Raw genomic sequence first — 24295 nt, forward strand, 5'->3', positions numbered from 1 at the left:
ACAGCTACTGAAAAAGTCTGTTAATGTGTCTGGGGATGGAGCGGGAATCCTCCAGGGACATCTCCATGAAGCTCTCCTGGAGGTACTCTGAAAGCCTTTACAGAAGGTTTCTGAGGAGGGCTGCCTTATTTCGTCCTCCACAGTAGGACACTTCACCACGCCAAGCCAGTAGCAAGTAGTCTGGAATCACTGCAGCACAAAGCATGGTAGCGAATGGTCCTGGGTTTTGGTCGCATTCAAGCAACATTCGGCCTATATCTTTCTGTTAGCCTCAGGAAAGTGAGATCATTCATGGTCACCAGGTTGAAATAGGGGAATTTTTGTAAGGGAACAATAAAAGGACCCCGTTCATGCTGGGTTGTTTGCACTTGGCTAAAAGGGATCACGTGGCTGGGGGAGGGGTGAAGGGATCATCCAGGAGAATAGTCACGTGGCGGGATGGGGGGAGGTGTGTGCTGCATATCCACCTGAAAACCGCAGGCCCTCCTTTTAAATGTGAAACCCAACCGGCATTGCTTGCTATGAGAAAGGGTGGTGCTGCAGTTTGAAACCACTCCCACATGTTATGAAGGTGTAAGAAGCCAACCACGCATACCATGGCTGCCTGGAAACTGAATTCTGTTGTCCAGCCATTTGTGATGTGTCACCATATCGGCAGGCACTCAATATAAAAGGCAAAATGCAACCTTGTACCTAAAGCACATGTGCTGTCTGCTGTGAATTGCTTGATTCACTGTGAAAGAGTCTCCCTTTTGTTCTCAGAAATGTATCATCTTAAATTTTACTCTCCCTTTTTATCCCCCTGCAGGTGCAAATGTTTCTATGCTCCCCCTAACATCTCTGTCCCTGAGGTTACTGCAGATTAAAAGGCGAAAAAAATGCACTTGCGATGACATGTTTTCCGAGCTCATGCAGTCCTCCTGCACTGATAGGGCACAGCTTAATGCACGGAGGCATTCAGTGGCAGAGGCCAAGAAAGCATTAAGTGAGAGCGAAGAACAGAGGCAGGCGGCGATGCTGAAGCTAATGTGGGAGGAAATGGACATGATGAAGCATCTATTGGAGCTGCAGGAAAGCCAACAAGAGCACAGACCCCCACTGCATCCATTGTATAACCGCCTGCCCTCCTCCCCAAGTTCCATATCCTCCTTACCCAGATGCCCAAGAACGCGCGTGCGGGGGGGGGGGCACCCTGCCACTCCACTCCAGAGGATGGCCCAAGCAACAGAAGGCTGTCATTCAAACAGTTTTGATTTGTAGTGTGGCTACAATAAGCAATGTGGCCTTGTCCTTCCCTCCTCCCGCACCCCACCCCACCCAGGCTACCTTGTCAGTTATCTCACTTTTTTTAATTAATAAAGAAAGAATGAATGGTTTCAAAACAATAGTTACTTTATTTCCTTTGCCAGCTGTGATAGAAGGGGGGAGGGTGGTTGGCTTACAGGGAATTAAAACAACAAAGGGGGCAGGTTTGCAGCAAGGAGAAACACACGCAACTGTCACACCGTAGCCTGGCCAGTCATGAAACTGGTTTTCAAAGCCTCTCTGATATGCAGCGCGCCTAGCTGTGCTCTTCTAATTGCCCTGGTGTCTGGCTGCTCAAAAACGTCCGCCAGGCGATTTACCTCAACCTCCCACCCTGCCATAAATGTCTCCCCCTTACTCTCATAGGTATTATGGAGCACACAGCAAGCAGCAATAACAATGGGAATGTTGGTTGTGCTGAGGTCTAACCTAGTCAGCAAACAGTGCCAGTGAGCTTTTAAACGTCCAAAGGCACATTCTACCACCATTCTTCACTTGCTCAGCCTATAGTTGAACTGCTTCTTACTACTGTCCAGGCTGCTTGTGTACGGCTTCATGAGCCATAGGAACAAGGGGTAGGCTGGGTCCCCAAAGATAACTATTGCCATTTCAACATCCCCAACGGTAATTTTCTGGTCTGGGAAGTAAGTCCCTTCTTGCAACTGCTCGAACAGCCCGGAGTTCCTAAAGATGCGAGTGTCATGCACCTTTCCCAGCCATCCCATGTTGATGTCGGTGAAAAGTCCCTTGTGATCCACCAATGCTTGCAGCACCATTGAGAAGTACCCCTTGCAGTTTACGTTCTGGTTGGCACGGTGGTCCGGTGCCAAGATAGGGATATGCGTTCCGTCTATCGCCCTACCACAGTTAGGGAACCCCATTGCAGCAAAGCCATCCAATATGACCTGCACATTTCCCAGAGTCACTACCCTTGATAACAGAAGTCAGTGACTGCATGGGCAACTTGGCTCACAGCAGTCCCCACAGTAGACTTGCCCACTCCAAATTGAGTCCTGACTGACTGGTCGCAGTCAGGTGTTGCAAGCTTCCACAGGGCTATCACCACTCGCTTCTCAACTGTCAGGGAAGCTCTCATCTTGGTATTCCTGCACTTCAGGGCGGAGGAAAGCAACTCACAAAGTTCAAGGAAAGTGGCCTTACGCATGCGAAAGTTTTGCAGCCACTGTGAATCATCCCATACCTGCAACACTATGTGGTCCCACCAGTCTTTGCTTGTTCACCGGGCCCAGAATCGGCATTCCACTGTATCAACCATCCCTACTGCCACCATGATGTCCCAATTGCCAAAGTCCGTGCTTTCAGGAACATCTGTGTCCATGTCCTCCTCACAATCATCCTCGTGCTGGCATCTCTTAGCCCGGTTCTGCACATACCCCAAGATAATGTGTGAGGTGTTTACAATGCTCACAACAGCAGCGGTGAGCTGAGTGGGCTCCATGCTTGCCGTGGTATGGCGTCTGCACGGGTAACCCAGGAAAAAAGGCGCAAAACGATTGTCTGCTGTTGCTTTCATGGAGGGAGGGAGGGAGGGGCGACTGGCGACGTACCCAAAACCACCTGCGACAATGTTTTTGCCCCATCAGGCATTGGGAGCTTAACCCAGAATTCCAATGGGCAGCGGAGACTGCAGGAACTGTGGGATAGCTAACCACAGTGCACCTCTTCGTAAGTCGATGCTAGCCACGGTATTGAGGACGCACTCTGCCGACTTAATGTGCTTAGTCGGGACATACATAATCGACTGTATAAAATCGATTTCTAAAAACCGACTTCTATAAAATCGACCTAATTTTGTAGTGTAGACATACCCTCAGATACACTTTTCATGTTCCTCGCTTCTCTTTGTAGAAGCAAAATCTAACAAACCACCAAGATCTGGATAAAACCCTCGGCCTTCACTCAGGGAAGTTATCCTCAATAACTTTTAAAGAAGGTGATAAATTTCCAGAACTGTTTACAAAGGTATTTTGATAAGTTTTTAATTTTAAAAATTGCAGTGGAAACTTCACAGAACACCAAAGTTTTACAGTCAGACAGGTACTGTCCGTCTGTTGCGGGTGGCATGGTATGCCATTTTAGAATAAAATAGATAAACCATTTTGGTGCCACTTTTTCGCCCAGGTCTACTGGTTGTGAGAAATTTATTCTTAAACAAAATTTCCATCAATTAATTTTTCAAATATTTAAAGAAAACCCAGCAACATGGTGTAGGTTTTTTTTGGCAGACCATCAACATGTTATTAAGACTAAAACAACAGCAGGGTTCATACAGCTATGAGCACAGGGAACGTAAAAGCCCTGACAAGGCACGACTTCAGCTTTTCCTCTACAAGCTAAGAATCACGTTCTTGATTTCAGCATACAGAGGGATTTCCATTGTGATTTAATGACTCATGCAAGAGGAGGCAGATGCCACAAATAATGGAGCAGAAACAGTGTTAGAGTTGGTGTGTATGTGTAGGGGGAGGTGTACACAGACCAGGAAGAGGGAGGGAACCGGAGGGATTGTTTAAATCCCCTGTTCTTAAAACTTTAACTTATCTACTTAAGAAAATGAAATAATGAGGGAACAGTGGAGAGTATGGCCCTTTCAGACACAAAGTGGTTTTAAATTAGCTGCATGGTACCTAGTTACTATACTGACAGGAGTTTTATAAATACCTAGCTAGATCAATAGATAGAACAGTATCCCACTGAAAGACAGTCCCCAAAGTTTCAGTAAAAAACTATTAAAGACATTAAAAAATAAAACACCAAAATGGAGGGAATGGATGGCTCAGAATAAGAGCAGGAAACTGAGCCTTTCACTGATCAAAATATCAAGTGCAGGTTTATATCAAATATCGAAGACGGTGGTTCAGTGACTTGCATGAAATGATCTGATGCTCTCAATATGCATCACAGAAAAGCACCATCACATCTGGCATCATTGTTAGCAGACTCAGAAGGCTGAATGGTCCCTGGAAAATTAACTCTCCAAAAGGTGGTCACTCCAGTTCAAGGCTGAATCACACTGGCAGGTGGCAGAGGAGTCCTGAATGGAAACTACCTGGGCTAGGGCTCAAATTGGGCGGTTATGTGATGATATGGCATACTGGTGGCAACCCTCCCATCTGCCTTCTTGGTCTCCAAAAGCTCAGCTTTCACTTTTTTTTTTTTCTTTTTAAAGTAAGTCGCTAGCTGTTGCAAAGTAAACCTTGTAAATGTGATTCATGTGCAAAGCAATGCTGTGACATCTGCCTGAGCATGTGGAGAGTGTGAAACAGCAGTTCTGAGAGGTATGCACTGCCTTCATCTCAATGGATGTTAATTCAGAAGCTCAGTGATGACAATTTAAAAGTTAGCATCATTGACTATTTCACTGCAGGGAGGAAGGAAAATATATTATGAATATTTACATAATCAACTCTGAGTAACAGCTCATTTTAACATCACAAGTGGGTGGACCTGATACATTACAAACACTTAGTTTTTCCCCCCTCCTCAGTAAAGAAGCAGTCAGTCCCAAACTTCCCAGCAGGACCTCTGAGCCTCTTTAAAGGGAGCCAAACCCAAGGAGCCCAATAGAGTTAATGGGTGGGAGTTACACTAGCAAAAGACTGAAAGTCCAAGGAGTCAAGAGGAGCACACGTGATCAGATTTTTAACATCCACACAGCCTGAGAACAGTGTCTCATTTTTGCATTTGAAATGGGTAAAGCTTGGAAGAATACCACTACTTTTGTTTTCCTTCCTGATTTCACCTATGCTATGTTGTATATTTTCTGGGGTTCAGTATCAAGAGATGCTAATTCACCAATTTGCATAATGAATAAGTTACAAAATTCAGATTAAAAACCCTAGAATGTATTTACTGAATGGAAAATTGGGCTGATGTGCAGCAAGGTAATGCCAAAGTGGAGAAGGAGCTGAGCAGCAGGGGGTCTACTTTCACTAGTTTTATCTGTGAAACAGACCCTCCAAATTCTCCATCTATACTCATCCAGACCCAACTTCAGACGCTAAGAGGAAGCTCTAAAAACCGTTTAAACACTTTGACACGTCTAAGATTTCCCTCACCAGCATTGACTCTCTCAAAGCTCTCTCCATCCTCATTTCCCACCCCCTTCTTCAAGTCCTAAACCTTAATTATCTCCACCGTCAACATAAAAAGGAAGAATTTAGACAATCTAATGACAAACTGAACAGAACTGGGCATTTTAAAGCAGTGTTCAAGAACACCACCACATTAACTTCTATCTAGACAATCAAAGGTAAAATCTCTTTACAATATCTCATTGCAGGGAAACACCACTAATTGCACAGCACACTTTAATATTGCAGTGACAGCACTGAGTCTGAGCCCAAACCACAGTGGGAAGCTTGCACCCACTGCTTCCAGGCCCAGAGGTGAGAGTACTACTAATTAGTTCAAAGTTATACTAGCCACTTCACAGATCTATACCAAACCTCGTGGAATGATTCAGAATTCGTCAGACTCTTCGGGTCACCTATTACTTTTATACCTGTAACTTAGCACTTGTATGATCTACAGTGCAAAAGACAATTCCAGGATTTCCATTTGTTTTGCATTACTATAATTAGAGCTTCCGGATTACGGTTTAGATTCTAGACGAACAGCAGGAACTCTGGGGGTAGAAGAGAGTCAACTGGGATCGATACGGGAGGGAACTTATTTTTAAAGGAATAAGTGATTCTGGATGAAATGGGGTTGTGTTACACCATGCTATATCATATGATATAAAAATATGATTAAAATACTATATATAAATATTGTAGCTTCACTTAAAATATCAACTTTTACCACACTGCAGTGTTTTGACTCCACTGAAGAATTTCCTATAGTTAGAATGTAAAATATATACTGCAGCAAAGTATTAAACTTTCCACAGTAAAAGAGATGACTTTGAAAGCAACAACCGTAACTTTAAGTACTAGTTAGTATTAATAATGTGCAACTACTAAATATAAGAGTTTTTGGTTCCGCCTTTCCTTTGCTCTTCAAATCTTTTCCAGCACAACAAGGCTTTCAGTACCTTGAACATATTGTCTGGCCTCCAGTGATGATGACCCTGAGAGCCAGTGCCAAGAAGAGGCCTACCAGGATGTGCTGTAAGGGGCCCCTTTTTTCATCTTTCTTCTTCTTCAACACATCTAGATGCTATTTCTTATGTAACTTTACTTATCTTTGAAACAAACAAACCAACCCCATGCACAGCAAGTTCTGTGGCTGGAATACCAGCATGCAGCTAGGAAGGCTGGAAGTCAAGATGCCAGAGTAGTTGGGAACCACCAACCTCTCTAGAAATCTATATTTCATGAAGAAGAAAATTAGATGTAAACAAAAGTTTAAACGTAGCATGGTAAAAATATTTATTGCATGGGGAAGTCCGTCCTGCATTTCCATTAAGGAGAAAATACTATTCCTTCCCTTTAATTAAATAATTTTAATTTCCAAGACTTACATTTTAATAATAGGTACCACAGCTTTTCTGTTTAGCACAGGAGACTAGCTACTCTGATTTACGTTGGGGTCACAAATTTTCTTGATAGTGATTCTAAATGCTATATTGTTGTTTTTGTTTTTTAACTTCCCTATGCGCTAATGCGACCACATGTTATTCTATAAATATCACAGGTCTTGTGTAGTCAAGGTTGGAAGTACCACAGAGAAAAACCATCAACATGATGGGAAAAGTGTGATTTTTCTGTTGCTTTAGCAATTTTCCACTTTTATGCATCCGATGAAGTGAGCTGTAGCTCACGAAAGCTTATCCTCAAATAAATTGGTTAGTCTCTAAGGTGCCACAAGTACTCCTTTTCTTTTTGCGAATACAGACTAACACGGCTGTTACTCTGAAAAAAATCCTGATATTAATTAAACTGAGGTAAAAACAGAAGAAATAGCTATTTAGGTTTTTAAGTATTAAGAGTACTTAAACAAACAAACAAAGAAGTCAGCCATACACAAAATCTTTTTCATGATGAGACTGGAACTGTTCCAGAGTTTCCTACCTTTGGTAAAATATGTATAGAAGTCCAACCAAAACCTATAATGTCTCTGCCCCACACTTAGGGCTAGTCTACATTGGCAGCACTTTGACATGCTTTGTGTGGTTGCGGTGCAGTGCTGGGAGAGCTCTTTGACTTTAAGACTCCAGAGTTTGAGCTGCTGTCTTGAGGGAAAATCAGTTTGGTATTCCTTAGCAGACATGTGTCTGTATCATAAAACTAATGTACAGAGCTCTCCCAGTGCTCTAAAAACCCCACCTCCACGAGGGGCGTGGCTCCCAGCACTGGTGCACTGTCTACACTAGTGCTTTACAGCACTGAAACTTGCTGCGCACAGCGGAGTGTTTTTTCACACCCCTGAGCAAGAAAGCTGCAGCGCCAGACAAGCCCTGAGTATTCTTCTTAATACCCTCTCTGGGGTTGCTATTACGAATAAATGTTAGACAGGAGACAATTTCAGAAAAACACTATTAAGACGTGAATGTTGCAATCTACCAGTTCTGTAGTCCAAACTTTTATAAAAGGGACTTTTGCTACTCCAGATTGTTTATTCTTTAATAAAAAAAATTGATGGCAAGTAAACTTCAGTTTCAGACCGATAAATATCTGATGCTCTATGCAGTATCAAAATGGTGATTAAGTGTCACTCCTATCTTAGAATTTACATTTTCATTTAAATTACATAGAACAAAACAGAACGGCTCATGACACCTTAACTGGGGAGCAGATACCACATCTCCATAATAATAGTAGGAAAATCATTTTATTGCTACAGTTAAGGCAAAACTAGTTTTTTGTTAAAACATTTCTTACAAACATTTCTTTCACCCTGTAGTAAGGTGATTAAGCTTAATGGATGAAACACTAATCTTTCACTTTAAGACACCAGGGTTTGAGCTGCTGTCTTGAGGGAAAATCAGTTTGGTATTCCTTAGCATACATGTATCTGTATCACAAAACTAATGTACACAATTTTGGCATTATTAGCAGACTTTTCTTAAATAAGGCCCAGGAGCAAGCTCTTATGGAAACAATCACCTTTCACTTCCTTATGGAAAGTCAGAGCTGAAACAGAGATACATTCTTGTCGCTGCATGCAACAGCAAAGATCCTACCTATTTTTAGGTTTCAGAGTAGCAGCCATGTAAGTCTGTATCAGCAAAAAGAAAAGGAGTACTTGTGGCACCTTAGAGACTCCTTTTCTTTTTACCTATTTTTAGTTCACTTTTTCACTAAGAAAACAGCTGGGAGCCTGATAAAAATACTTTGGTGACAAATTTAATGGTTTGAATTTTAAAGCTATTTTTAAACAAGATTCTAGTCATCTTTCAAAATAAGAAACATGGTTAAGCATCACTTGGGTTACTGCCTGATAAGGCTCTGTGATCCAATCAGAGCAAAACTGGGAAACTTATCAACACCTCCTCTGATCCTCAAGTTGGTTGCAGGCCAGCTTTTTTCTTTGAATGAAAGCAGCTCTGCTTTGACCTGCCTTGTTTTCCTTTCTCCCCTTCCCTGGGCTCTAACCTTCCTTGTGCAATGCTCTGTATCAACTACAGAATTAGTGATCTACCTACGCTGAATATACATTGTGAAGCAAACAGATGTCGAGATCACTGCTTCTGGAGACAGCCTGTGAAAGCTGGAAATTGCATTTGGTAATAAGGTGGGTGGGTCCTATGGTAGTGTGACTCCATGGAGCACGGGCAGAAAGTAAAGTGTTCTAGCAGAAATGGGGAAAGGTCAAGGATCTCCTCTATGAAAGCACTCTCTGAAAGAATGCAAAGGAATTCACAACTCACAATCTATTGATGTTTATAAAAATATTAACGACCACATAATTTACATTAAGATCAGGATATTAGCACTAATCTTGCATATATTGTTATCCTCTAATCTTCAAATCTGCATTCCAATCTACTGCTTTAAAAACAAACCTTTTAATGACATGTTCATCTGATAGAATATGCTCATGATTGTTACACGTATTTTACTTTTACTAATAACTTCACTTACTGATACATCAGGTTACATACACCGTACATCTAATTTCCGCAGCCAGTGATATTACCCACAGGAATAATGATTATGTAAGACTATATTGCTACTTTGAATTCACTTGATATCTTATATCCATACATTTCAAAGCACTTTGCAAATATGAATCTCTACACCTTTGTGTGGTAGGGAAGTATTAGGCCTATTTTACAGATGGGGAAATTAAGGCACAAAGAGGTTAACTGGCTCACCCAAGTTCCCAAAGGAAGTTTGTGGCAGAGCCAGGAATAGAACTCATCTTGTGCCTTAACCACAAGTCTATCCTTCCTTCCTACTGCACATAAATATGTACAGTACTAAGGCACAGTAGGAAAGAAAAATTCCAGTTCTAGTATTGTACTAGAAAACTAGGTAAAATAAAGACCAGATCATTGCTGAGACTCAACTGAGTATAAAATATCAAGAACCAAGTAAACTACTACATTCATAGTTTGTTATAAAATTACCATAGGCAGAAAGTTGCCTTGGCAGTCATGAATTTTGCAGATGCCTAGAGTACCATCTTAAAGGTGTTATTCAAAGATTTTGGAATGTCTATACAGGAATAGTTAAAGTTCAGTTGTGGCAGCTTGATATCTAGTGAGCTAGATAGGTACTGCATTCTACATACCGTCTTCAGTAATTTCACAAATACTTCCTGCCAGTATTTTACAATACATGAAGAGGAATAGTAAATTAACCTCAGTTTCCAGGATTTTAAGTGTACTTGATTATATAGTGATCACTTTTCAGTTCAGAAAAGATCTAATTTGAATAATTTTTACACAAGTTGCTATAAAAATGCTGCAGTACTGAGAGGCCACATGATCAGGGCTTGATATAGCTCACCGCAGGGATACGCCCCTCTGATATGCCCTCCTACATGACCCAAAGCCCTTACCCTCCCCCAACTGCAGCAGCCTTGGTAAAAATAGCTCTTTGCTGGCTTTTGCTTTGCCTGTAGTTTACATAAGCACTTTGGGGGAAGGGGACCCTTGCAGTGGATTTAAGTTACTCAGCAGTCTAGTAGAAAATGTCTTGGGTGGCTGGTGCATTTTGAATACAAATTGTGGAGCAAGACTGTTGGAATTGGCCTTAGATGTGCATACCTTTTTGCAATATTAGTGTAACATACACATAGGTTTTACAGTAACTGTAATTATTCATTTTCACACAATTCAGATAAAAAAATCAATTTATAATATGTTTATTGGTTTATATTACACATTGTGTTTTAAATCCCAGTAGCCATCAATTCAGATGCTGCCCACAAAACACTGAAATGGGTAACATAAATCATGCTTATTTAAAAATTAGCTATCAAATTTTTTCTTTACCAGCTAATGGTTTATCTAAGATTAATTTAGACATGTATTATAAATAGTATTTTTGAATGATTTTTTTAACCTGATGAAAATGTTTGTTCCTCATGCAGAAGAGAATACAGTATATGGCATTACAAAACAGCTTTTTATATTTCATACAATACAGGTCTGATAAACTTATCACACTTCATTTTAGTCATGTTTCTTCTTCCCTCCCTCCCCCCCCCCAGATCTGTTCTTTCTTTCCCCCCATCCCTCTGGTTTTCCCCCCCCGCCTGCTCCTCCAAGCATCCCACCTTTTGCACACCCCATTTTACACCCTTATTTCCAGTACCATAAAAACGTCGTATCAGCCCCTCCCACATAGCCACTAGATGCACCTCCTTCAATAGCCTGTCAGTACAGCTCCTAGATCTGCCACAGAAAGTGTTACACCACAATGGAAGTGCGCTCTCACCCTGGGAACCCTGTGTGCTGCATCTGCAGTGCTCCCAGCCCAGGGAAAGACTGGGAATCGAACCTGGCTCTATCACATGACACGACAAATCACTGCCAACTCGGCTGGCCTCGATTCATGTTTGTGTCTGAAATTTTCTATTGCATTTTACCTTTTGGAATACTTTTAGCTTTATTCTATTTTTTTAAACAGATATTTTGTGAGGTTTTGCTGTCACTCTCTTTAGGTGTTGACTTGATAAATGCATTCCTTCAATTGTCTTCCTCACTCTCATAATGTTCCTTCTGTGTCGACACACCAAAAGTAACAAGAGCTCTCACAGCAGCTCTATATTTTACAAGGTGTAGTGCTCCCTGAGAGGGAGCATCAGAAATGACCGATTCCAAAGTCAGGCAAAAATTTCTTAGCGGCTATTCATAAACAATGTCAAGTAAACTGTAAAATTCTAAAAATATCACTGTCACACACCTGTTCCACATTTGCTGCTGTCAGAACGCTTTGTAAAAACATACCACTTCAGTAAGCTATTTCCTGTCAGAGCAGCATTTGCTCTGGGCCTTTCACAAAACCACCCAGTCCTAAATGGAGAAACTCCCTTGCAGGTCCCCTGTATGAAAAGCTGATTGTTCCAGCCAATAGAATTCTGCAGTTAACATCAGCTGTCATGACACTTTAATCATAGTGGAGTCGACTAGCCTATCATAAAATCCACTCAGCAAATACGAGTCTGGCTATTACAAAGGTAATGCAAAAATGACGCAGTCAACTCTGCACTCTTTTTTGCTTCCTCAAGCATTTATTTATAACTTATAACTACATTTTATGCCCACAGATTTTCTTTCCAACAGATGTTGCCTTAGTACACAGCTGCAGAGAGACTTTCCTTTTTTAAAAATTTTCCTATTGTGCTGAAATGCTACTCTCCCTCCACGCCACTCCCCCCCATCACAACTTGAAACAACCTCACACAAGGATTTTTTTAGCTGCACAAAAAGAGTTGGTGAGAGAGAAGGCGGGGGGGAGTGAAAATGAATGATCAGGAAGCAATATTAAAGAATGTTAGAATACCCTCATTTTGATTTATTTTAACACTCAAACACTGTGGTTTTACACAGGAATAGCAACCAAAGTCCAATATAGTTTTTAAAAAGAAATTTCTGACAATTTACATTTCCAATTATTATTGAAAACGAAAACAAATTAAATTATGCACAGAGAGTTTTGCTGATTTTCTCAGCTTTTTTTTTTACACTATTAAAAGTTAACAGAAGCAAAACAATCTATTGAAGCATACTGGTACCTCAAAAGCAAGTAACTAAACACTGTATACGGTTTATAGAAACACAACCACTTCCCCCCACTTAACCCTCCGACATGTCATCCTAAGTAAATCCATTCCAGCACAGACTGAACACAAGTTTTCTTTTACAGAGGAAGCTAATTAAAGGAAATTTTTAGCACACAAAAATAAAAAATTCAGCACAAAAATAACCTACTTTCTTATTGGTTCACATTTTAATTTTAAATGGCTGTTTCTTTTAAACAGAATATAATTTTCGCCAAGTACCCAACGGCAGAGAAAAATTATTTCCCCCCCCCAAGTTATACAGATGCTAACGCATGTTCTTTGGAAGGCAAACTTTACAGTATTCAGCTTATGGAAGACATACTTCACCTATAATGTTACAGTTTACTCTGTGTAAATTTGATTTATTCAGAACATTACTTTCATGTCTTTTAAATCAACATTTTAAAAAATGTATTTGGTGTCAGGAGGACATAAATTTGATGCTCATGAAAAGGAAAGATTAATAACATCTGTTAGAGCCAAGTATAGTGATAGCAAGCACTATGAAATTCCCCCACTTAGCTCTATCAACATGTCTCAAATCTCTGGGTATGGCACATGGCTGCTTTTTGACCCTTAAGCTTTTCTTGTGATGAAAATGTCAATTATGCCATTTTCTTGCCAATTATAGCCTGGTACTATGATGAGGTACCTAGTACAGGGCTAGAATCACAAAACTTAAAAATCTCCTGGTGACGTAAGCTAAGATTTTAAAACAAAACGCTTTTACTCCAGCCCAACACATGCACAGCGCACCCGGTCAACAAATTCTTTAAAAGTTAAACTGCTACTTAAAATAGTTACTAAAGATGATAAAGCCTAATTCATTGTGGGTCTAAGATTACTAACTTTTAATAAAGTTACAACAAGGATGAATTCAGCCCATTAAATCTTTATTAAGTTTTACAATCATAAAACAAAATAATTAAGTAATACAATGTTTGATATAAAAGAGTGTTGCTTTATATTGTACTACTAAAAATGCACCATGAATTTCATGAAGAATTTATTTTGAGTCAATGCTGGGGCAATACTGATTAACTATTTAGTAAGAACTTGGAATACATCCATCAAATCACACATTAATGGATTATTCTTATAAGTATTGGACATTATAGTTAAACTGAAAATAGCCAACAAAGCCTCTAACCTTCACAATTTATTGTCAACCTGTCAAGAGTTTTACACCATCTCTCAGTGACCCCAGATGAACTTTATCTGCCCTGACAAGTTATGAATTTAAATTCTTCTCATATGGCCATCAAGTAAATCTGTCTTAATTGCAAGTTAAAAAATATTGGCTTTGCAAAAAAGAAAACATTGTCTAACTGAAATTTGCTTGCCTAAAAAAAGATAAATTTGTCTTTATGTTCAGCCTTCTACCCCCTTGCTCCCCTATATAATTACTAGCACTTTGGTAATATATTCCATTGGTTTATATTCTGTAGCTGAGTTTGCATTTATGTATTAAAAGTGCTCTCTTCACAAAAGCAACAAAAGCCAATCTGAAATCTGCCACTCTCTGCAAAAGAGTTTAAGATATAAAAACCATAAACAGACACTGAAAACAAATTTACAAATGGTCTTCCCATCCTATTGTTCTCATGTTGATAATTTATGGAACAACAAAGCAAACTTTGGGGAAGACAAGCATTTCAACTAAAATACAAAAGCCAGCTAAAGTTAAACCACAAACTTTTGACATATTTTGTAGCTTCCTTTGTACCAAACTTCCAAAAAAATCTCAGTAAATTTGAAAGGGCAGATTTGTACAGTCCAATTCACCAATGCCATCAAAACACATGGTTCATTGCAGATATAGGTTTGTGTGAGAAATGTATGCAGTAAAAAATTTCAAATATTAATACTGTATCAGAGCAACTCCACCCACCAATAATACATACTGTACGTCTGCTTTAAAAAAGTTTAGCTCTAGATTTTTTCTCTGTCTGAAATAGAAATCGCACGTGTTTATTCATATATTGTCAATCATCTGTACTACTCATACTCATTAGAACATTGCAAACCATGCAGTGATGTAACCATAATATCCTTTATCAAACAACAATGAAATTTGCCATTTTTACCATGAAAATCTATCATCTTCATCAATGACTCATGGAAGTCTTTAAATATATATTTCTAATACCTGATTGTACTATTTTAGCATCATGTTAATTTTATGGACATATGGCAAGGTCATGAAGAAAAATGGGTGTATAACAATTTCACTTTAGTCTGTAGAACGTTCAAATCCAAGTGAATTACTTTCAGTATTGTATCATTTAGTTGGCTACTTTCTGCAGATTGTATCTGTTTTCAAAATTATAATTTAGTGCTTACTCATGTGATCACATTCTTTCATATTAACTTTGATTTTAAAATAGCCTATTAAAAGTAAAAAGTGTTAGATACAGAACATATGCTGAGCAAATGATCTTCCAGATTCGCATCAATGTATATATTCTTTAGCAGCCCAGAATTTTATTGTGCTTTGTCACTTCAGCATACATGTCACCAGCTGACTCCTTGTGCCTTTGCCATTCAAAACAATCTTAAATGTACTCCTTTCTTTTAGAAGGGAGAAAGTCTAACTGGTTATCTGAACAAAACCCTTATGGCTCTACCTAGCCCTAAAACAAAATGCAATTTTACTAGAGAAAATTATTTGAAAACTTTTTTTATTCCAGTAGACACTGTACAACAGATTAATTGTAGTTTTTTAAAAAAATGTATACATGCAACTGCACACCTGTTCAGTTAACTCAGTTGCCATGACTTTGCATACGTTAGAGATTTGAACATGCAAATGGATATGTAGGCATGACTATCTGCATGAGCAAATGCACTATTAGCATGTGAAATTAATGGAACCTACAGCTAAAATGAATGCTCATTTTCTGAAAATCAGCCACTAAGCATTTTGATGATAGCTCATCCTTAAACCTTAAAGGCACTGGGGATTATATTGTTCACTTTGGACAATCCAGTTTCCTAGGTTGTGAAGTGCTGTTAGGGTGTGCTATGAGCAGGAAAAGGGAGGATCTGCTTGGAAGCAGGGTCAGGTTGGGACTCTTAAGAGGAGCCAGTTCCAACCCAATCTCTTTGTTTCGTCTCTCCAAGGAGAGTGCTTCACAGTGCAGGTAGACAGACATGCTATTTCTGCTTGAGCTAGCACACTAAAAATAGCAATGTAGTTGCAGTGACATGGACTAGCCACCCACGTACATACCCAGGGGGTCGGGCAGCCAGCCCTACCTGGCACCTTTAAGTTTGTTTGGGGATGTGGACCACTACTTTCTAAGCGATGAACAGAGGTAGGGATGGGGTTCCAGTCACCAATTATCTATCTGTGGTGGTGATCACGTGCTCTGGATGAGGTAGGATGGTCTTGTGGTTAAGGCACTGGACTATCAATCAAGAGTTTGGGCTCCATTCCCAGATTCCACACAGACTCCCTGCGTGGCCTCGGACAAGTAACAGTCTTTTTGCTTCAGTATTCCACCTGTAAAATGGGGATAATAATATTTCCCAACCACCCAGTGATGCTGTAAGGATCTATTCATTCATGTCTGAATAGGGGCCATAGAGCCTCTGTCCTGTTTGAAAGAATATTGAATGTGACACATCATAAGTAGCCCACAGAACTGTGTCAAGGGATGGGACTCAGCCACCAAATCAAAATGGTACTAAACAAAGAGATTAGAAGTACTTGTGGCACCTTAGAGACTAACAAATTTATTTGAGCATAAGCTTTCATGAGCTACAGCATCCGATGAAGTGAGCTGTAGCTCACGAAAGCTTATGCTCAAATAAATTTGTTAGTCTCTAAGGTGCCACAAGTCCTCCTTTTCTTTTTGCGAACTCAGACTAACACGGCTGCTACTCTGAAAAGAGATTGGAGCCATTTTAATAAATACTAGGAAAAGGAAGCTAGGCTAACACAAAAGTGGCCCCATTAAGCCAGGTATTACCTGTAAAGGACTGACTTTCAGCAGGAGACCCACTCTTTATTGGCAAGAGTGAGAGAGAAGCTTGTAACAAAATGCAGTCAGTGTGGAGGAGGATTATCAAGGAGTAAACTTGGGGGTCTTAACTGCCTACCCTTCGCTACTGGACAGACTCACAGAAAACACACACAATAAAAACAGAGATTAAAAATAAAGAGTTCCAACACCATGACAAATTAAAAATAAAATCCCCATACATCCGTGCCGGCTGGCTTTTTATCAGCTGGTGCTATTGTGCAGAATTACTATACTGCACTCTTCCTGCTAAAGTAGTTAAAAACAAATGAATTTTTAAAAATTATTATTCATAAAGTTCTCCTGGAGTTGCCTGGCTCATTTTCAGGCCATCAGAGTAGCTCTGCTGGTGTTGAATTACAAGAAACGTGTCCCACTGTACCTACACTGGCAACCTCCCCTAGCTTTCTCCTTCTCTGAAATGGCAGACAGCAGCAGAAGAAAACATAGCAAGGCATTCAAGCAGGAAATAGCGTGAGAACAGGCTCTCTCACGCTACTTCCAGCCCTTCCTGATGTTGGAGGAGTGTGAAATGGCTTGCGAATAGCTTCTCTCACACTGTTTCCCTTTCCACTCCAGTCAAAGTGTCAGCTTTGATGTGCACAAAGAGATGTGCACAAAAAGCACAGTATTAAAATGAACCAAAAATCAAATTGTAAACAAGGTACCCTAGGCAAGCCAAAGCTAATTAAACCAGAAATTCAAATGTTGGGGGGCACAGTCCACTGCTTAGAATTGTGTAAATTCACTAGGAAAGTTCTATTCCCAAACTCTGCCTCTCACTTGCTTAGGCCTGACCCAAAGACTACTGCAGTCAGTCAGTTATTCCATGGACTTCAATGGGTTTTGGATTAGGCATCATGGGATCCTGAGCAAGTCACTTAAATCCTTTTTGCCTTAACTGACCCTGTGAAAGGGGAACACAACTTATTGTTCCTACCCACTCTATGGGTGTTTGTGAGGCTTTAAAAAAAAAGAGAGAGAGATCCTTGGATGAAAGATGTTGTACAAGTGCTCACTATTATATTACTATTAAAGAGCTCAGGACTGTTCTCATTTATAAAATGGTTCATCTATCTCCAGTCACAAATGAAGCTTCTCTGACTGACATCAGCTCTGAGAGTTCATTATCAGGTACAGTTTTAAAAGGCTCCCTGAGCATGATCCAAGTAGCCATTAAAATGGTCACCAGACTGGATGGAGTCTGGGACGAGAGTTTGAAGAACTTTCCCCAATTACCTCAAAGAATCAGCAGGCACGGCAGATCTATGAAGTAACCTGTGGTTCAGCTGCTGCAGAGGCTATTTCTAATATTACACATACAAAAACTAAGTTAAAAGATTATGATGAAGGTTGCAAAGTCAAGCACTCAAAAGCTAGGAAATGAAAGAATTATGGTTGCCAGTGCAACCCTAATTTGGCCCCCTTATATATATGCATTATGACACAGTCATTAATTACGTGATGGCATAATATTTTTTCACAGGATCCTGCCTCATTTGGTGCACAGGATGGACGGTGCTCACTTTATGAGCATCTATTCAAATACTTTATTTTTTCCTCATTGTTCAGTGTGTGGTTATATTTGCTGCACACTTTTCAAACCCGTCTGCATTGAAAACAGAAATAATTTCCACATGAGGTTTTCTATGGTGCTCATCACTAAGTCCTTCACAAACATTAACAAAAATATTTTCACAACACTCCTGTGACATGAGGGGACATTATTAATCCCATTTTACAGATGGGGAACTGGGGCACGGAGAGATTAAGGTCAAAACGATCCACTGATTTTGAGTGCACAATTTGAGATGCCCAGGAAATGATTTTTCAGAGTACTTAATGTTATATAGCACTTTATATGTTCAAAGCACAGCTCCCATTACTTCAGTAGCATCTATGAGTGCTCAGCAAATGAGACCCCAGGGTCTCTTGTTGGGGATCCAGAAAATAGAACACAATTAGTGATCACGTGTGAAAAGTTTAGTTTAAGTGACTTGACTAGCATCACAGAGGCTATAGTTATGTCTACACTTAAAATGCAACAGCAGTCGCACTTCCATGCGTAGAGACTCCCCACAGTGACAGGAGGGGTTCTCCCATCGCTGTAGTTAATCCACCTCCCTGACAGGTAGTAGCTAGATCAACAGTATTCTTCTGTCACCCTAAAACTGTCTATAGTTAGGTCAGCACAGCATAGCTGAGTTAGGTCAGCATAGCTACATCTCTCAAGCGTGTGGACTTTTCACATCCTTGACAGACACAGGGCTTGTCTACACTGGCACTTTACAGCGCTGCAGCTTTCTCGCTCAAGGGTGTGAAAAAAACACACCCCTGAGCGCATCAAGTTTCAGTGCTGTGAAGTGCCAGTGTAGACAGTGCACCAGCACTGGGAACCGCACTCCCAGCGCTGGTAGCTACGCCCCTCGGGGAGGTGTTCTTTTTTGAGCGCTGGGAGAGCTCTCTCCCAGTGGCCTGCCACAACTACACAAGCCATGGTAAAGCGCTGCCGCGGCAGCACCTTAACATTGCCAGTGTAGGTTAGCCCATAGTTATGCCTGTGTAAGTTTTCAGTGAAGACCAACCCTATGTCTTCACTACAGATTTATCTTGAATTATCTACACTCAAATTAATGCCTCTTGAGTTAGCCTGGCTTGAGTTAGTGGCCACACTGCAGGTAACACTTGGCTGCACAGAGTGGACTGGATTACTGCACAGAATGATTGTATTAGTAACACAGAGTGATTGCATTAGCACCTGACAAGTTGTGCCAACTAGCTCAGCGTTTCTCAAATGCGGCCACCAGGAGCTTTTCCTGTGGCCACAATTTCCTGGGCAGTGACCGGGGGTGAGGGGGGGAAGTGGACCCCCTCTCCCAGGGCTCCCAGCATGGGTTGGACCCTGACCCCTCATGGAGCCACAAACACTGGAAAAACAGGTAGCCAGCGAGTTCCCACCTTTCCGGGGCAGTGAGGCTCTAGCTTTGGGCTTCAGCCCTGGGGTGGGGGAGCAGAAGGCTTCAGTCAAGGGGCTTTACCCCAGTCACACGGAAGCATGTGCTTGGATCACCACCATCCCTTGGATCACCCCTGGACCCCGCTGTCTCCCTACCCACCTCCCCATCCAGGGCTAAATTTGTCCCCTGGCTTTCCAGGGTTAAGTAACTCTGCTGTGAAAACTGATATTTGTATGTTTGTTAATATCACTTTTCACAGCCTTCCAGCTAGCTAGTAAGTCTGCTGTGAAAAGTGATATTAACAAATATTACTTTTCACAGCAACAGACTTACTAGCTAGCAAGTCTTTTTAAAAAAGCAACCAAAAAAAGCAAAAGAAACAACAACAAAAAGACAAGAATGTGCAAAGCACCTTATTTGTATCTGTATTCTGTTTAGATCCAGTAAAGAATAGAGACAACTGTATGTTATGTTTATTATTGAGCCTGCAAAAAGAAACTCTACGTAAATAAATTTGGACATGTATATTTATTTGTTTTTCCTGACTTTAGTTAAGTATTTTAGCAAAAATTGTCAGAGTGACCACCACACAATTATCAGAGAGGGCACCACTCTGAGGCCACCAAAAAAATTGTTGTGAGAAGCCCTGAATTAGCTAGCTCTGGCCTATACCTCCTGATGGGCCAGCCAACACAACATTCAAGCTAAGGGTTTTTGTGCATGCACGGGACTCAAGTTAGGATGTCAGCATAGGATTGCCAGGTGTCCAGCCGAAAAGGGAACCTGGGAGTGTCCAGTCAGATGTACTGACCGAACACCAGAAGTCCAGTTACCGCATGTGGGGAGGAAGTCGCCCAGCCCTGTAGTGGTGGCTCCCGTGGCAGCATAGATGCACCAGCTTTGGCCACAGGTGGCCCCTTCAAGGAGCATGGTTTGCAGTGCTGCAGTGGAGGACAGAGTGTGGGGGCCCATGATGAGCTGGGTAAGGGGCTCTCAGTGGGCATGGAATATTTCCCAGGAGGAAAGGAACACAAGCTGCTCTTCCAGCTGGCACTTCCTCCGTCCACGCTCTCAGGCAGCTCCAGGGCAGGGAGAGCTCAAGCAGGCAGGGAAGGGGGCTGCGGGGCAGGCAGCACAGAGAGATGCAGGGGGGCAACGAGGCAGGAGAGAGACCTCATCTGGAATACTATGTGCAGTTCTGGTCTCCCGTGTTTAAGAAGGATGAATTCAAACTGAAACAGGTACAGAGAAGGGCTACTAGGATGAGCCGAGGAATGGAAAACCTGTCTTATGAAAGGAGACTCAAGGAGCTTGGCTTGTTTAGCCTAACCAAAACAAGGTTGAGGGGAGATATAATTGCTCTCTGTAAATATATCAAAGGGATAAATACCAGAGAGGGAGAGGAATTATTTAAGCTCACTACCAATGTGGACACAAGAACAAATGGATATAAACTGGCCATCAGGAAGTTTAGACTTGAAATTAGATGAAGGTTTCTAACCATCAGAGTGAAGTTCTGGAATAGCCTTCCAAGGGAAGCAGTGGGGGCAAAAGACCTATCTGGCTTCAAGATTAAACTCGATAAGTTTATGGAGGAGATGGTATGATGGGATAACATGATTTTGGCAATTAACTGATCTTTAACTATTCATGGTAAATAGGCCCAATGGCCTGTGATGGGATGTTAGTTGGGGTGGGATCTGAGTTACTACAGAGAATTCTTTCCTGGGTATCTGGCTGGTGAATCTTGACCACATGCTCAGGGTTCAGCTGATCGCTATATTTGGGGTCGGGAAGGAATTTTCCTCCACAGCAGATTGGAAGAGGCCCTTGGGGGTTTTCGCCTTCCTCTGTAGCATGGGGCACGGCTCACTTGCTGGAGGATTCTCTGCACCTTGAAGTCTTTAAACCACGATTTGAGGACTTAATAGCTCAGGCATAGGTGAGAAGTTTATTGCAGGAGTGGGTTGGTGAGATTCTGTGGCCTGCATTGTGCAGGAGGTCAGACTAGATGATCATAATGGTCCCTTCTGACCTTAATATCTCTGAGTCTGTGAGGAGAGCCGTGTCCTAGCTGGTCAGTGGGGCTGCCTGGTTGCTCCCATACAGCCGCAGGGCTCTTCTGATCTGCGCTCTCAGGCAGCCTGCTGGAGCTGGGGTTTGCAAGTCCCTTGGGAATGCTCGTTCTGGAACTGAGGGGGGAGAGCAGTGAGCAATGGGAGGAGGCTGGGAGAGGAGTAAGTGGGGCGTGTGGGGCGTTGGGGGGAAAAGACAGGGACGGGGTGGGGCCAGTTTTCAGACTTCACGTCAGCAGAGAGTAATTGAGAGCACAGGAGAGATGGTCTCCCTGCTCTCAGTTCAGGTGCCTGAATCCCACATAGCCAATAGCAGCCCAGAGCTCTACACTGACGAATGCCCAGCGCAGAGGGAATCTTGAGGGAATTTAGCTGCTGAAATCTAAGAAGCGTACTGAGTGCTGTAGAACCTCAGAATTAAGAACACCAAAGTCACGAGCTGACTGGTCAACCACACACCTCATTTGGAGCCAGAAGTACGCAATCAGGCAGCAGCAGAAACAAGCAAACAAACAAAAAGCAAACAGAGTACCAGACTGTGTTAAATGTAGAAGACTAAACAATAAAGGGAAAGTTTAAAAAAAGATTTGACAAGGTTAGGAAAGTGTTTTTGTGCTTGCTTCATTAAAATTAAGATGGTTAAAAGTAGCATTTTTCTTCTGCATAGTAAAGTTTCAAAGCTGTATTAAGTCAATGTTCAGTTGTAAACTTTTGAAAGAACAACCATAAAATTTTGTTCAGAATTACAAAGATTTCAGAGTTACAAACAACCTCTATTCCTGACGTGTTCATAACTCGGAGCTGCTACTGTATGTGCAAACTGCGTTTTTTCAAAGGCTTATTCCTTGGCCAAGTTTGGGCAGATTTCACAGACTCCAAAAGTCGTATCCCTGACATAAAAGCCACCTCAAACAAAGTTAAAGTCCCTGCTCTAAAGCATGGGGGTGGCTAGAACTTTTCAAAAAACCCCAACTTTTTAATTTGGGCAAAACAATCCATTTTCCCCTAGTCTTGCTCTTGGAAATGGCTGAACCGTATTGGATAAAATTTTCCCAAAAAATTCAGCCTGAGGCAGACACTTGGCATGCAAAATTTCATACCAAATTATTAAAGTGTGGCAAAGTTATAAGCACCTGAAAACAGGGTCCTATCATGGGAAGTATCTCACAACTTCAGTAACAGCTGGTTTTAACAGACCTGCCTATACTAGCTGAGCCCTAAAACATTAAAATAATTATTCAGATTAGTTTTAGGATTGTGTGGGATAAGATTGCACTTGACTAAAAACATTTGCTGTGTATACAGCACAATTTCTGAAGTGGGTTTAAAAAATGTTAACAATCTGTGTGGACAGCTTGATCAGGCAAAAGTCTCCTCATGAAAAAATGGTAGTAATTACTGTAGTCTGATCCTTGAGCTCCTAGACCATAAATTAAATCTTAATACATTCCTTTTTTATATATATTTAGACTCTTAATGTTTCCTACTGTATCCAGTTTCACAAAAGTAGAATATTAACTCATTCACAAATTACAGCAAAATTAATGGCCCTGCTGAATTAACTCGATACACTTGTGTTCTGGAATCCTGTGGTTTTGGTAATATATTTAAGACAACAATCAGTGCAACTTGTATTTTCTGATAACAAGACAGCCCTCCAAATGAGATTATGTCCCTTAATGGATTTTATTCCTTATAAACATTATACGAACTGCAAGGTAGATCGATGTAAAGACTGCCTTGAACATTAGTGACAGGAAGCAGTCTGATTAATCAAGAGCACAGCATCAAGACAATGCATTAGAACCTAGTTAATCCATACCTCAAGTGTCTGCATGTACAAACAGTGATCTCCCCAGTTCTGAAAGATTTAACAGCAGAGGCTGTAGTGAGGACTCACATTACTAAGATTTCACTACTTTTACAAAATGCACCGCGGAACATTGACAAGTACACTAAGCATTACAACTATTTTAAAATAAATTATAAATGTCAAAATCGAAGAAGAGAGGATAAAAATTTTAAAAGGTATTTTGGCATCTATCTGCATCTTTAGGCACCTAAATACTTTTACAAATCTGAACCACAACAAATTTGTTATGTGTTTGTACAGTACCAGGTAAAATGGGGCCCTCCCCCCACAGGTGCTACCTCAATACATATAACCACACCAATGTGTATTTTGTGATGATTATTATTGTTTTGTAGCTGTGTGGCTTCACTTGCCCATTAACCATTAAAATTCAGCTGATAGTTCACAATGGCTATCCCACCCATTAATACGATGCAGTGAAGCTTTATTACAAGACAAAACCAAATTCAAGCTACAGAAATGTGCCTTTGGTGCTGCAAACAAGTACTGAGGCAGTAAAATGGAGACAATGAACCTTACGTTCTTTAATATTAAATAGTAATGTGTATCTTTGAATAAAAATGCAGTTTTGTGCTCTTCATGGACTAGACAGGAATGTTGTTAAATCATCTATCATTGCTTTGAGTTTTCTGTATTCTATAACACCAGCCAGAAATAATGATAAATACGACAGGGCAACTTCTGTAAACATTTCTGTTTTTTCCCCCAATGTGAATCTCTAGAATATTCAAGGACAAGGAGTCCTATTTTCCTCCTCAATGTAGTTCCCTTCTCACACCTACAGAACATTCCGTATTGAGTGAAACTGATGAAAGCTCCCAGACAACACATTTTCTAAAAACAGAACTGAAAGTAACTAGT

At 41.0% G+C, this 24295-nt stretch overlaps 1 protein-coding gene across 2 annotated transcripts in view; it reads right to left on the minus strand.

Moving 5' to 3' along the window:
• The window catches only part of GNAS (GNAS complex locus), a 250563-nt gene that overhangs the window by 30163 nt on the left and 196105 nt on the right, over window positions 1-24295 (minus strand). The window lies entirely within an intron of this gene.

The sequence above is a fragment of the Natator depressus genome, chromosome 13 (assembly GCF_965152275.1).
Source record: "Natator depressus isolate rNatDep1 chromosome 13, rNatDep2.hap1, whole genome shotgun sequence".
Classification (NCBI taxonomy): domain Eukaryota; kingdom Metazoa; phylum Chordata; order Testudines; family Cheloniidae; genus Natator; species Natator depressus.